We start from the raw sequence: 4968 nt of genomic DNA on the forward strand, positions 1-4968 counted from the left end.
ATGACTTGGGTGGCATTATAAAGAAGGGTGTCATGATTATAGTGGAAGATTCAACATAAGGGTGGAAGGGGGGTTTGAGAGCATGGAAGGGGGTAGGAGAGGGCTTTTTCTATGGGGGTTAAAGCCCACTGTACCTTAACCTCGGTTATGTACAATACTCAAACACACATATATATGGATGAAATAGAAGATTAGGGTGCTCTGCACCCACCAAAACTTGTGTGGCTCCATCTTTTGGCTCTCGCTCTCTCTCACCTATTTCCATTCTGCTTCTATTGTTGAGATCTCTCAACTGGTATCATAGTGTGGTCCGATGGGAATCGACACAGGGCAACTCAAGATGCTAGAGAGTGCGGCTCCTTCAGGTTGACGTGGCAGTACATTATGTTGTGGGGTCTATTGTTGGAACAGAGGTTCGAGTACAATATCAATACTTTGTGGGGCCAAGTTATGGATTGGATCTTGAGCTTGTCTCTCAGCCTCAAATTGAGATTGTTCCTTTTGTACCCATTGTTAAAGTGCCTGAAAATGAGCCTTCTCCACTTCTGCATTTGGTGTGGAGCTTCTTTTATTTGAGGCTTGGGAGCTGATGTGGATGAGCTTGGCTGCTCATTGCTTGGCGAAGGTGGAGGCACTTGTGCTCTCTTTCTAAGAAGTCGCTTTGGTTGGATTGGAATGTTAGGGTCCTTGGTGGCCTCTTTCTACTGGCATGTAATTACATTCAGAGGTTGTGATATTATGCTTGCCGGCCCTAGGCTTTGATGGTCCACCCCAATGTGTAGTAGTGTTTGGATATGCTCCATTAAGGGCTATAGCATAAGCATCCACATGTCCATGCATGCACCATCAAGTAGCCACATGTGGCTACCCCATTCCCTAGTAAGGAGGGTTGGGATATAGGCTTGTACTTGTAGCCTCCATAGACCCTACTTTGATCACATGCAATTGTCATCTTGATATCATTGAGGTTTGAAGGCAAGTGTGATCTCTCTCTCTCTCTCTACAATGATACATACCCACTTGATAGGTATCACCATAGCATCATATCCATCTACCCTAGTTGGAGCCATAAGTATACTTTCCATTGAATGCAAGGATTCCTCTAGCTTTTCTTTGATAATGCTAGTGAAGGCAAGACCATGGTTTTATCTTCCACATCATAACATTATAATTGTATAGTTTAGTTCCTATACTCTATGGTGCACATGTATTGGCCATCTTAAATTGTCATATGCATGCTTTTACACAATCTACTGTCTATGTTTGACATATAAGTGAATCTCAGATTGGTTGAGTCGATAGTATGGGTAACATCTCAACTCAAAGCTTAACCATGAGTACCAACCTTATGTGGCAAGGATGCAAGATGATACCTAGATAACTAGCCTTGCTCAAAATGAATGTATGGAATTGATATCAATATCCAATGCAATCACTATTACCCAAAACCTACAGATGCGAAGTTGGCATAATTGCTTGCGATAGCTATGAATGAATAGATAGAAAGGATCAACTAGCAATATACCCATGTAGATAGCATCCACTAGTAATATTGCCATTATACATGCATGCAATATTATGTGTGTGGTAAAAAAAGGCTTGTAATTAGTGGCTGATTTCACCTTAGACATAACCTAGTTTTGGCTCCGATACTACCTTGTTTCTCAAAGTTTAAATTCTATATATTTGCTGGGCCCTAGGTGGGTGCCTAGCTTGGGCCAAGTAATGTTAAGGGTTTGTATGGGGTCTAACCCACCCTGGTTCTTTTTTTCTAAAGGTCACTCTTTCCTTCATTTTATTTGGTAAAAGAAAGGTCTTCATCTTGTATGAACTTCTAGCGTGAAAGGTGACTTTGTATTCATTGGGAGCGTGACCTTGCCCTTGTACTCATTAGGAGGGAAGATAATTGAGGGGGGGGGGGGGGGGGGGGAGGGTGTGGATAGCGTGTGGAGAGTGACCGTTGTGGATGGAAGTTGGAAATGGACGTTTGTGGGAAGGAGGGAGGGCAGACAAGAAGCAAGGGGATAAGTAGGAAATGTTCTCAATGGAATTTTGAGGAGGAAGCTCTTGAAGCATATAAGATCCTTGTTGCTTTTAAGACAAAAGGGGGGGGCTTGTTTTCAAACAAAAGCTACTGTCCTAACACGACGTTGCTAGTAGCTACAGCTGCCAGTGGGCCTGGCAAGCTAGTCCTTTTTATCACACACTGTGGTTGCTTATCATACGCTTTAAGCTTTTTCGTTGGGCGCGTGCATGCATGTGTACCCTGTGCCTCCCCTAGTCCCTTTCTCATCTACCTTTATTTGTACATAATACGCCTGCCTCTCTGATCGCCATATCTGTTCCGGATCCCCTTCCGCTGTAAAGTGCTCTTCTTCGTCCCTTCGCCTTCCCCTCCCCCCACCCACTCCTCACTCACTCCCCTCCATGCCCTTTTCCATCCTCAAGTACGTGGGCATATCATCGCTTCCACTCCCACTGTTTTGTTGCTTCTTATATTCAGCTCCCTCCCCACACGAAAAAATTCATTCAGTAGCTTCTTCGCTCCCCTTGACCCGCTACTTTACAACCTTATAAACGCCATTTCCATGATACACTTGGTTGTCCCAACACGCTTCATAAAACCACATGCCAGAACGCCCAAAACTTACTTCCGCTCGACCAATTGAGACAAAGAATGCTCGAATTAATTCGACAATTTACAGACATGAACTAGATAAAATCATAATGGAATTATATCATTGATCAGAGAAAGTAAACGGTGACTTCGAATAACAAGCTGCTTAATCCCTTCAGAGAGGACCATGTATACATGCACAGTTCCATGTCTGTGATTACAACGAGATACGCGAGGTGACGATAATGAATGCTAAACGTTGATCAGTTACATAAAATAAAGAGAGAGCAGAGCTGATACAAAGTTAACGGTGAAGTTAAGAGATCGCGCCAATCATCTCAACTCGGAAAGTGAGATGGAACGGTTATTACGACTAGTGAAATTGGAGCAGCTGAACGAGATCAGTTGAAAGTGATTAACGTCGTTAGAAGAATACAAATCCAGCCGGGACGGTAGTTAAGGCAAGTAGACTGTCTCCAGAGCCAAATTTAAGGAGATTCGACAATTCGAAATCTGAGAAAAGAACACGACCCAACGGTTCATGGAACGTTCACAGACCCTGATAAGATCTAGCGTAGTCAGAACAAGCTAAGCTCATTCAGCAGGGAGTTCAAAGCCTTCCGGGATGAGCAATTTTGTACCGGGAGCGTGTATCAGGCATGCATGCCGCTGCTGTTCGTAGGTGATCCACCGTTATCCAGATAACCCACGCCAATCTCATTGGATAACCTAAAACCATGGTCAAGAATTCCATGAACATCCGTAAAAATGTCAAGCACGAAATAAATCGAAGCGAGAACTGAAAAGATCACGAAGCAGTAGGCCAGAAAGAGCATATCGTACATTTTTTTCCCCATGGTATTCTTGTTGTTGTGCATCCACACCTTAAGGACGTGCCGTTTTACGCCGACATCGGCGCAGAACTGTTGAACGCAGCCTCGTCGTGCTTCTGAATCCTCCATCCGAGCTTCTCGGCGAAGGCACACATTTTGTCCTTCTGATCAGGCGAGAATTTGGTTCGAAATCGTTTCTTCATGACAGGAAACGGATTCATGGTCGATAGGGAGGGGTGCAAGAGCTGGGAGCCGCCCATCATTGCAACTTCCTGCTCCCTCGCACTCATTAGGGCTGGAACTCAACGCCATGATCATCTGCTGGTGAGAAGGGCGACCGGCAGAGCCGGGAGCAAGTGCAAGAGGCGTGTGGGAAGGCAATGCTAGCGGAGCAAATCTCTTCCTATCCTTGCGGGGGCTGAAGCAATAGCAAGGTGCTCTCCCTCCACTTCTCTTTCTGTGAAAATTCGGTGGCAATTGCAAGCTGCACACTTGAGAGCCTCCAGGCTGCCTTCCTCGCCGCTGGGCATGAAATCTCCGCACCCATCCAAGGCATGCCCGCCAATGTTCGCAGCGTAAATTCTTCTGACATTCTCTGTATTTCACCGCCTTCTTGAGCGTCGCTGCAGCTCCGAGACATTGGACCTCATTCCTCCGCTGGAGGACCCCCATTCCCCGCTCCTGCACCGCCCGCTCCCCGGCCCGCCGCTGCCGCTCAACACTCTGAATTTCGACGACTCGTGAATTGGACCGTAGTTCATCGAGACTGGCATTGTAATGTCAGCTTGCTGTGATGCACCCAAATCCATCCTACGGTGCTACGATCCTCGCCAGTCTCCCACCGATTTGCAACATACCAGATCCTTGCAGGGGTTTGGGCCGATCAAACTCGAGTATTACTGGGCTGTCGCTAAAAAGCGATCGGGGCAAATCAGGAGGTCTCCGATGGAGGGCAGCCGAGGCAGCAGAGGCGAGCGGGGGGGAAATCACTCCGGCACGGGGGATGAAAGGGTAATAAGGGCGTCGAGAAGGGAGCGGAAGTTCCATGGAATCGGAAGGAGGGGGAGGAGGGAGGTGGGAGCTGATACGCATTATGGTGAATTTAGGGTATAAACGGGATGAATCTAAAGCAACAGTGAAGAGGAGGAGTGATTTTATTTTTTAAGGGAGGAGGAGTGGGAAGGGGAGAGGAAGATTTGAGGGAAGAAAAAAGAGAGAGATGGGGAGGAAGGAAAGAGCAAGGAAGGAAGGGAAGGCAAAACGGCAATTATGAAAGGTGTGAGAAAGTCCACTTGTTTTCTTCTTCTTCTTCATTAATAACGTAAGATTTGCTTAGAACAGAGCCCACACACTTTACACAGTTTTCATCGGTTCTCTCGCACGCGTGCGTTTCTGTGCCGAGCCGACCAACAATAAACCTTGCATGCGTACCCACACGATCCCATCGCAATCTACCCCCCACTCATCCCTTTGATTCCCCCCCCTCACACGCCATCCTTACCTCACCCATTGATTTTA

General features: G+C 46.5%; 1 pseudogene across 1 annotated transcript; it reads right to left on the reverse strand.

The window, feature by feature from the left end:
- Positions 1-2719: 2719 nt before the first annotated feature.
- On the reverse strand, positions 2720-4554 carry LOC147904147 (zinc-finger homeodomain protein 2-like; annotated as a pseudogene). The gene is made up of 2 exons (XR_015540570.1): positions 3461-4554; positions 2720-3346 (listed from the first exon to the last, which is right to left on the reverse strand). The product of XR_015540570.1 is annotated as a zinc-finger homeodomain protein 2-like (transcript).
- Between the last annotated feature and the right edge of the window lie 414 nt (positions 4555-4968).

Source organism: Dipteris shenzhenensis, chromosome 3 (genome assembly GCF_047967505.1).
Source record: "Dipteris shenzhenensis isolate YYH24624 ecotype China chromosome 3, Dip_SZ_1.0, whole genome shotgun sequence".
Taxonomy (NCBI): domain Eukaryota; kingdom Viridiplantae; phylum Streptophyta; class Polypodiopsida; order Gleicheniales; family Dipteridaceae; genus Dipteris; species Dipteris shenzhenensis.